The sequence below is a fragment of the Trichosurus vulpecula genome, chromosome 4 (assembly GCF_011100635.1).
Source record: "Trichosurus vulpecula isolate mTriVul1 chromosome 4, mTriVul1.pri, whole genome shotgun sequence".
In the NCBI taxonomy this organism is placed as follows: domain Eukaryota; kingdom Metazoa; phylum Chordata; class Mammalia; order Diprotodontia; family Phalangeridae; genus Trichosurus; species Trichosurus vulpecula.
In genome coordinates, this window is record NC_050576.1 from 43,077,968 (window position 1) to 43,089,129 (window position 11,162).

Here is an 11,162-nt window from a genome sequence, read left to right on the forward strand (position 1 = left end):
CAAGGACATGACTATCTTCTTATGTTACAAAGTTACCAATGGACTCTTTAATTGCCAGATCTCATGGTCTTTCTCAGGACTCATCCTTCTTGACTCTTTAGAGCATTTGACACAGCTTACCCTCCAAAGCTGGATACTCTCTCCTCTCTAGGTTTTTGTAACACTACTCCCTCCTGATTGCCTTTCTACCTGCCCAACCACCCTTCAATATCCTTTGCTGGCTACTTTGTGCTGTCTTCATTAAAATGTAAGATCTTTGAGAGCAAGAATGGTCTTATTTTCCTATTCATTTCCCCAGAATTTAAGTGCTTAATGTTTTTTTTTTTTAATTCATTGTTCTATACCAAGTTCTCAAAATCTGGATGGACTGCAGAGTTCCATCCTGTACCCAATTCTCTGTGCTTTCTCTCTTGCTGACCTCCTCTGCTCCCATGGTTTTAATGATCCTGTACAGATGACTCAGAGTCTCTCTCTTGCCAGAGTCTCTTTTCTGAGCTCTACAACTGCATCAATTAGTCAGTAAGCACTTATTATGTGCTAGACAGTGTGCTAGTGATCGTCTGCTGAGAATACAGATAACAAAGGAAACAATTCTGCTCTCAGGGAGCTTACACTCTGATGGTTGAGACAAGTGCATAGATGAGTATTCACAGAAGAAACATAAAAAGAATAAATACAAAGTAGTTCAATATAAAGTAGGTTGGGAAGTAAGGCATTAGCTCCTTGGCATGGCTTGAGCCCTTCAGTTTCTAGGTTAGGGATTCCTGTTAGGAATTTTCTTCCTTCTCCAAGGAGGAGGCTTTTGAGGAAATCTCCCTCTAGGAGGCCTGTGTGCTACTCTGGATAGCTTGGAAACTCCAGAATTTGGGAACTTTTGAACCCAGAATTAGTGCATAGTGCATAGAAACATTCTTAATATCTTCAGTCTCTGACGTGCTCAGAAATGAAAAGAGGAAGACAGAAGGCAGACTCCATATTAACTCGAGGTCTATTGACCTCCCTTCCTAGACCGCTCGAGCTAACTTGGACAGCTTGCTGTCTGCTTCTGTACATTGCTGCTTCAGGGTGCAGGGAAGAAATTTCATCTCATTCTGCTTGCCGTACTTCGGTCTGGATGTCCAAGGGAGAGAAGGAAAGAGGGAAAAGAAGAATCCAAAGCTACACTGGCATGTTTTTATAGACACTGGGAAAGAGAACATTCCTTCTGACAAACCTCCACCCTCCCCACTTTGACTCTTAGCCTCCAATTGTTTTTGAGGCTGCAGCAGACTCTGAAAAAGTCAGAGGTGTTTCGTGCACCTCTTCTTTGCAAGGCATTAGGGCACAAGTCTTTCTCCATGAGAGGTGCCCTAAACTCTGGAAATCTCATCAAGTCATTGTGGGAAACTCATCAGATTGATCAGGGACCCCCAGGGGATCAATCCCTCTTCCATATTCCATCATTCCTTGGTTGTAGTTGCCATCACCACAACTACTGACCAAGGAAGGGGGAAAAAATCAATCCCAAGTCATGGTCTAAGTACCAGGAAGAGAGGCCATCTAAAAACTAAAGGGTCAGAGAATTAGTTCCAGCATGAAGGCAAGATATAAGAAATCAAGTTTGCAGCCCCAGCCTGCATTTGGAGAGAATTCCTCTGAGACTGAAAAAGACAAGTAACTGGACTGGCCAATGAGAGGCAAAAGTCAGCATCCGACATTGAGGTAGACATTAAAGAGGGGTCTATTGCCCATGACATGTTTGTTTTTTTTTTAAAGAAAAGAAAAAGAGAGAAAGGAAAGAAGAAAGAATGAAAGAAAAGAACCATACGAAGGTCTCCAGCATATTTGACAGAATCTGTATGAAGGTTGTATCGAAGGATTTGGATAAGATTCACGCAGAATGAAACAGTATGAATGAGTTGTCATGAACTAATAGATCATTGCATCTGTTCAGTCCTATTCAATACATGAATTAGGTGATGGATCCATCAAAGGATGATTGATTTTGCAGGAAACAGCAAGTCCACAAATGACTCACCTCCCAAAACAATTAAAACAAAATTGGAGCTGCTACATTCTGTTGCCAATTCAGATCGAAAGATGTTTTTAAAGAATTGCAATAATGAAGGATTTTTTTTCCACTCCAAGCATGAATATAAGTTTCATTGGAATCTCAGATAATCTGTTGGAATTCTTTCAGATGTATTTTTTGGTGAGCTCTTTGGTACTGCTAATGTAATTTAGGCATTCCACAATCTTTCTTCAGTGTCAAAGAAAGCCTAAGGAGATAATTTGCAATCAATAAAATTTCTAATGGAGAAATACATCTTCAGGCACAGATTTTGTTGCTTGCTGTTTATGAATGTGTAATGGTAACACACACACACACACACACACACACACACACACTGTAGCACAAAGTCCATGAACTGGGAAAAGTCCATTAACAACACGCTACATAAACACTTCATTTCTCACCCTAAATACCTGATAATAACTAGTCAGCATGCATATATAGCACAGTGCCTAGTACATAGCATATGTAACTACCAACTATTCCTACTATATTACATGGAGCTTTCAGATTTGCAAAGCCCCTTACAAACATTACCTTATTTGAACCTCATAACAACGCTGGGAGGTAGGTGCAGATTTCCTCACAGGGAGTCCTAGCATGTAACGAAGTTATTTAAAAACCAAAAAAATTGGCCTTGAGAACAAAAAAGTAAATACATGACACATTTCTCACATAGGTAAGGTCAAGAACATCCTTTCCACACCCCAAAAGTCCCGTTTACATTTATGTCCCTTACCTCTGTGAGATCCTTAAGAACAGGGCCATTTTTTGCCTTTCTTTGTATCCCTAGCACTTAGCACAATGCCTGGCACATAGTAGGTGCTTAATAAATGCTTGTTTACTCCCAGTGTGCCCTCTGAAATGTCCCCTCTATCATTAACATGTTCCCCTTCATGCTAGACCTCTTCCATCTTCTTGAGCTGATCAGTACCTTATCCCTTACTCCTTAACATCCTCTCCAAAACTGATTGCTTCTTTTGTCAAGATTTTTTTGGCGGTGGGAGTCACCATTACCACCACCCACAACCAAGAGAAGGAGTTACACTGCTTACTGCCAGGTGCTAATGCCAGGAGCCCTCTGGAGCAAAACCCTCCCCTACCTTGGCAGTTCCTTCCATCTGTCTATATCACAGTGTCCAGCGTTGGAAGGGCCCTCATATAGATGAGGACACTTAGACCCAGAGAGTGAAATAACTTGCCCAGCTCACGCAAGTAGTATGAAATGGAGAATATGAACCCTGGGCTCCCAACCTCACAGCCAGCATTCTCTTAGCCATTTCTGGTTATGAATCCCTCTAATGCTTGTTGCTGGAATCTGCTGGTCTCTACCTAGTCCTCCTTTCTCAAGGAGTTTAGGACGCATCTGTGGCTCAGTGATCCTCTCTGTCTCAGTCCCTGCCATTGTCTTTGGCAACTTCCGTATATTGATTCTTCTCCAAAATCAACCTGGCTTCCATCGAACCAAAGTGGTTCTTCAGGTTCCTCAGACTCTACGACCTAGATCTTCCCTCTGCCTCTGCCCCTCACAGGAATAGTCACAATTTACATGGCGCTTTCCGCAACGTTCCTATCAGATGTTATCTCAATGAACCACCTCATTCTGATCCACCTTCATGATCTTGAAACTTGAAATTTCTCTCTGATCACAATCTCTTCCACTTAAACCTCATTGTAACCAGCAATGCCTGTGCAAGCATTTATTAAGCACCTACTGTGTTCCAAGCACAGTACTCCATGACACCTGTGCCAGCCTCACAGAAAGGGACGTCAGAGGCCAGTGGACATAACATGGCCCTAGAGAGGAGCCACCTCCACAACCCACCTTCCAGCCTTTTTTGGAGACCTCTTGCAAGGGGGTGCTAATGATGTCCCAAGAAAGAAAACTGACTCTACTTCTGGATATCTGACAGGAGCTTTTCACTTATGTTATCTCTGTAATTTCCATCCATCCCTCCTGGTCATGGAAGAACAAAAGCTAGGGCTCTTAAGGCAGTGTCTGGAAGATAGCTGGCAGTTAGTATGTCTAATATACTTCCCTGAGTAGTAAATTGGTTTGGATTCCCCTTTGCAAAGTTTTGCATGTTGACTCACGTCAACAGGCATTTATTAAGTACCTACTGTGTACCCAGGCACTGTCCTAAGCACTGACTGCCCTTTATGCCTGGAATTCACTCCCTCCTCATTTCTTTCCTACAAAAGAACAGCACTATATTGTCTTTTAAAGTTTACAGAGCACTTTACAAAAGTCACCTCATTTGATCCTCAGAACAACCCTGGGAGGTTGGTGTTCTCCTTATCCTGATTTTACAGATGAAGAAACTGAGGCAGCAGAGGTGAAAACTCAGGTCTTCTTGACTCCAAATTCTGTGCTCCATCCACTGCATCAGCTAGCTGCCCATCCTCAAATCTCTCACCTACTTCAAAGCTCAGTTCAGTGTCACCCCTGACACTACACCACCTCTGTGGGATGCCGAGCAAGTCTCCCTGGTTATAGACACCGCCCAAGCGTAGACCCCCATCACCTCCCACCTGAACTGCTTCAGTAGTCTCCTGGTGGGTCTCCTCGACTCCAATCTCCCCTCCTCCAATTCATCCTTCACTCAGCTACCAGAGCCCAGGTCTGACCGTAGCAAACCCCTACTCACTAAACTCCACCATCTGCCTATTATTACAAAGTCAGATATGTTGAGCCTTGATAAGCCCTAAGTATCCTCACTCTAATTCTCATTCTCACTGACAAATGGGGTTCCCAGAGCAAGACTAGGCTATTGCTCCCCCAGGGATCCGAGGGGTGCTTCTGAGGTCAGAAGGGATGAGGTATTTTTCTTTAATCTTATTGTCTTGGCCCCCATTCTAGTGTATCCACTCTAACATTAACGACCAGTGACTCAGTTTCATTTACCCAATTAATATCCATTAGCTTTTTAACAAAGGGATATTTGCTGTAAAGATATGACAATAACAGAAGTTAGTAAGCATCTCACCCTCAAGGACATGATCCCTCTTATACCACTTTTGTGTTCCTGGGGAGATAAGGCTCAAACTTTTCTACAGAGCAATGGCTCCACCTAATTCCCCTTGGAATGTGACATAGTCTCTGTCTAGGTGAATCACAGTTGCTCCCCCTTTACTCATTCTGGCCTGTGCTGGGTCACAAGCAGTCCAAAACTCTGCCCCTCTCCATCTGACTTCTGGCAAATCCCAGGAGGGACTATAGTTCCTGGCCTTGTGGTGCCTTGCCATGCTCCCCTTTTGAGGCTCACGAGGACGCAGCTGTCTCCAATACACCTTTACCTAAAAATAAGAAAGCACAGATGGAGAGAGGCAAAGAATAGAAGGGCCTGTGGCCCTAGATGGGGAGAGCCTGAGGCCCCTCCTATCTGGGAGGGTTTATTGTGAGTCTTACCCAAACATCCACCAGGCAGGAATGAGGAACAACAAGTCCCTTTGGCTGGTTGGTGTCTCATCCGCCCATCAATAATCTGTCCTTTCTCATCATAGTGCCTGGTACATAGTAGGTGCCTGTAAATGCTTATTGACTAACTAGCAGACCAGAACCAGTTACAGATGATAGCTAAGTATGTTCCAAATTAGGAAGCAGGGCCTTTCCATTATACATCACCATGCCTCTACAGAAGAAGCCCTGCCAGCTTCTCCAAATGCCTCTGTATGTACTCTAGGAATAGAGCTCCCTTGGTCATGCCCCTTGATATATCAAATGCTCTACTTGGCTTTAAAGCCCTTCCCATGTCCCCATCTTACCTTTCCATTCTGTTCATCCTTTACTCCTCCCCAGCTCCTTTGACCCATTTCCTGTTCCTTGAACACAGTATTCCATCACTTCCTCCTGGCACCTTCCATGTCTTGAAGGTTCTCCCTTCTTCCCTTACCTCCTGACTTCCCTAGCTTCCTTCAAGACCCAAACGATACCTTTTGCAGGAAGCCTTTCCCAGTCCACTCTGAGATCACCTTCTCTATGTTATACGCAAAGAGTTATTTGCATGTGGTCTTCTCCATTAGAGTCTGAGTTCCTTATGGGTAGAGACCATGTTTTTGCCTTACTTTGTATCTCTGTATGTACATGTGGCATATGGTACATAGGCATTTAATAAATGCTGGTCACCTCACTGACCTTGTAGGTGCTTGTTGGTTAAGTGACTTAAATTATTAATTTGCAGTATTATCAAAGTAATGCTTTTTCTAAGGAAAAGGCAATGTCAGCCTAATCCAGAATGAATGATCAATCACAAACTCCGAATTAGTGGAGTCTGAGATCATGAGGTCTTACTCTATATATTTTGGATCTCTATTAATTGGATATGAGGCCAAGGTACCACCTCACACCTATCAGACTGGCTAATATGACAAAACAGAAAAATGATAAATGTTGGAGAAGATGTGGGAAAATTGGAACACTAATGCATTGTTGGTGGAGTTGTGAACTGAACCAACCATTCTAGAGAGTAATTTGGAACTATACCCAAAGGGCTATAAAACTGAGCATACCCTTTGATCCAGCAATACTACTACTAGGTCTGTATCCCAAAGAGATCATAAAAGGGAAAAGGACCTACATATGTACAAAAATATTTATAGCAGCTCTTTTTGTGGTGGCAAAGAATTGGAAAATAAAGGGTTGCCCCTCAGTTGGGGAATGGCTGAACAAATTGTGGTATATGAATGTTATGGAATACTATTGTGCTATAAGAAATGATGAGCAGGCAGACTTCAGAAAAACCTGGAAAGACTTAGATGAACTGATGCTGATTGAAGTGAGCAGAACCAGAACACTGAACACAATAACAGCCACATTGTGCATGACTGACTTTGATAGTCAATAATACAGTGATCTAAGACAATTTCAAAGACACATGATAGAAAATGCTATTCACATTCAGAGAAAGAACTGTGGAGTCTGAATGCAGATCAAAGCATACTATTTTCTCTTTTGTTTTGGTCTTTTCTTTCTCGTGGTTTTTCCCTTTTGTTCTGATTTTTCTTTCACAACATGACTCATGTGGAAATATGTTTAATATGCTTGTACATGTATAGCCTATATCAGATTGCTTGCCACTTTGTGGAGGAGGAAAGAGGGGAGGAGGGGAAAAATTTAGAACCCAAAATCTTTTATAAAAGTGAATGTTGAAAACTAAAAAAAAAAAAAAAATTAGGTATGAGGGTGACATCTTGACAAAATTCTCATAGCTGCATAATCAAAGTGTCTTGTTTACTGTTGTTGGGGGGAGGGGATAATAGCCTTTCTCCAGCTCTTTCATCAGCTCTAACATATGGGAGTGTTTGTTTTTTGATATAAAGAATATGTATTGCCCATACTGAATAAATGAGTCCTTTACCACCATGTGGAAGAAAAGCCGCCAATTAGGAAATGTAAAAGAAAGTAATTTTCTAAGTGTAGGCAGCTATGTAGATTAATTCAGAAGGTCCATTCATGGGAAATTAATGGAGGAGGGAGCAGGTTTTTTTAATTGATTTGCAAACATTAGAAGAGAATGAGATACTGGAAGATAACTAGGCACAGCTACTTAAGAAATACATCCTGTCAGACTAATGTAATTGTCTCTGACAGAGTTATAGTCTTGGTGGATCGGGAGAGTAGCAACAAAACTCATCTGTCTTCCATTTTGCAAAGTTTTTCATCCCCTGGGATGTGACATATTCATTTACCAGTTGGAAAAACAGACATTTCAAACCTCCAGTTTTAAGTGGATGCACTCACTTGACAAGGTTGGCCAGCTGTACTCAGTTGTTTTCAGAGGGTCAGTGACAGCATAGCCCCAAACAAGTGGTACTTGTTAGGGGCCCACAATGAATTCTGTGACATTTTCATTCCCTCCCTGGACAGCAGAATGCAAAGCTTGTCCAATAAGATTGTTGGAAACACTGATCTGAACTGAGCGGCTGGCATGGGGAGGATAGAATTAAAATGAAAGCAAATTGGAGACCAAAAATAAGAATGAAATTCAGTCACAATAGAAACAGAAGGGTTTTCACAAGGCCTGAAAGCTAACCATCCTTAGGATGACTGATTATGTGCAAATAGGCAAAGACCAATCAAGGAAACATAAGGATAGCTGAGCAGCCTTTTTCAGAACAGCATTGTTACGTGGCCAGCACTGGAATTTGTTTTCCTTGTCTACGTGTATTTGTTGTATTTGTTGTATTTGTTACAGGGGTTTTGTTTTTCTTTTTGGTTGGATTAGGGCGGGGGTGGGGGGGGGAGAGGGGGATAGAGGAGAGAAGGAGAGAGAGAAAGAAGGGAGAGGGTATAGGAGGAAGATACGCTAGATAATTGAAAAAATAAAATTGAATTTAAAAAAAACCTTATGTGGGTTATAGCTAGCATTGTCATCATAAGGATGATGATGGACTTCTTTGTTCAGTTATACTCAGTAAGCATTTGTTAAGTGACTACTAGTTGCCAGCGATCCAAACACAAAAGCAATTGTCCCTGACCTCAAGGAGCTTATAGTCTACTGAGTAGGAAACATCTGCACAGATAAGTAAACACTGGTCTCACAACCAAGAAAACCCCAGCAAGTCCCTCAAGCTTTCGGGGCTACAGGCAGTTCTCTAAGACTCCAAGCTGCAGAGAAGGTGCTGACCTACTTAGATGGAGAAAGAGACTGCCTCCTATGGGAGCTCCCTGTATCCGTGAGATCACAGGTCTAATCCCTACCCCAACTCCCTAAATAAGCATTAATTTCAGGCAGCAAAGTGTTACCAAGTGAGGGGATTGGGAAAGGTCCTAGCTGAGCTTGGAAGAGAAATCTGGCTTCCAGGAAGGAGAGCATTCCAGACATGCTGGAAGCCTCTGCAAAGACCTGGAGACAGGAAATGGAGGACCATCATGGGTGCAGAATATCAAGGAGGAGGTCATGTTGGCTGGAACACAGAACGCCAAAGGGTTGGCAGCTTGAATAATAGGCTGGAGGCAGATGCTGAAGGGCTTAATCAAAGAGTAAATAAAGAGCTATGGAAGCATCTTGAGTAGGAGCATAACATGTGTGTTTATAGATATATATATATATAGATATAGATATATATATATATATATATATATATATATATATATATATATATCCTAAAATACACAGAAGCCTGGGCAAGTAGGGGGCTGCAGGCACTCCAGTATAGGGCCTGGAGTCAGGAAGTCTTGAGTTCAAATGCAGCCTCAGACACTAGCCGGGTGACCCTGGGCAAGTCGCTTCACCCTCTTTGCCTCAGTTTCCTCATCTGTAAAATGAGCTAGAGAAGGAAATGTCAAATCACTCCAGTATCTTTGCCAAGAAAACCCCAAATGGGGTCACAAAGTGTGAGACACAACTGAAATGACTCAACAACAACAAAATTATTTGCCTGTTGAAATATTCCTCCCTCTTCCAATTACATATTAGTGTGAGGCCAGATTTTCTTCATCTATTTCAATTAAAAACAATATATCACAACAAACCGAATGCAGAAACAAATAGAACCCACCTACCTTCTATTAAGCCAGACCTAAAAGAAATTTGCAAAAATATGTAAAACAATGCTATTTTCACTAAATTTTTACTTATTTTCATAAAAACATGTTATTTGTATTAACATGTAATGAGTTTATTATCATTGTTAAAATAATATCTTAAAATTTTAATTTGTTTTAATTTCTAACATGGTGAATATTGCTAGCTATAACCCACATAAGCAAAAGCTCTTGAGATTCTCAATAATTTTAAAGAGTATTAAAGGCATCGTCAATAAATGTTTAGATGATAAAGGGGTCCTGAGACCAAAAAGTTTGAGAGTTGTTGGGCTAGATCACAGAAGCAGAGCAATAATGTACAGGGAGCCTGGAAAGATGGATAGGGGCCAGACTACAAAGGGCTTTAAAAGCTAGACAGAGGTATTTCTATTTCACAGTAGGGGCCACAGAGAGGCACTGGAATTTATTAAGTAGGAGAGTGGTACAGATTTGTACTTAAGGAAAATCACTCTGGTCCATTGTGTACGGCCCTAAGAAACCTAGAGTGCAGGAAGCATCCAGGAATGTCTAAGTTTCTATTAGCATTTTTTGCTGCTTTGTCAACCCAGGTGCCATCCTCTCCTCATTCTGTCTCTGTCTCTGTCTCTCTCTCTCTCTCACACACACACACACACATACGCATGCACGCACGCACGCACGCACGCACACACCCATATCTGATGTGCTGACAAGCCTTGTTGATTTTTACCTCCATCACATCTCTCGACTTGACCCCTTCTGACAATGCCACCACGGGGCCTCATCACCCCCATGCCTGGACTATTGCAGCAGCCTGCTGGTTGGTATAAGAATGTAATGAAATACTGCTGTGCTGTGAGAGATAACAAAAGGCACAGTTTCAAAGAAACCTGGGCAGATTTGTATGAAGCCGTATATAGTAGAGGGAACAAAATGCAGAAAACGATTTCCACAATAACAATAACACTGGAGAGACAACCAACTTTGAAAGATTTAAGAAGAATGACCAGCTGGGATTCCAGAGCAGACTCCTCCCTGGCTGAGAGGGGGCCAATTCAAGACACAGACTAAGGTTTGGACATGGCCAATTCATGGATTGTTTTTTATGGCTGTGCATTTTGTGACAAGCTGTCTTTCTTTGTTTTTCAGTGTAGGGGCAAGGGGGAGGGGAGAAGGAAGAGACAATAAATGTTTGTTAACTTTTAAAAGTAAAATAAGTTTAAAAGGAGATTTTTTTTTAAATAAAGAGATAAGAGGTAGCTAGATGTTACAATGGATAGAGCACTGGGCCTGGAGTCAGGAGAACCTGAGTTCAAATGTGACCTCAGATACTAGCTGTGTGTCCCTGGGCAAGTCACTTAACCCTGATTGCCTCCAAAAATAAAATAGGGAGTTAAACTAGATGAGTTCTAAGGTCCCTTCCAACTCCTCTCTACTCCATCCTAAGTTTATGATCTGTTTGCAGATTCCTCCTCTGATTCTTCACTGCTCCCATGTCTATGGCATGCCCCAATCACAATATTACATTAATTACTGCTTCCATTGATTTTCACTCAAATACTCTCCTCCCTGTGGTTCCTGCATTTCCTCCCGTGAATATATCTT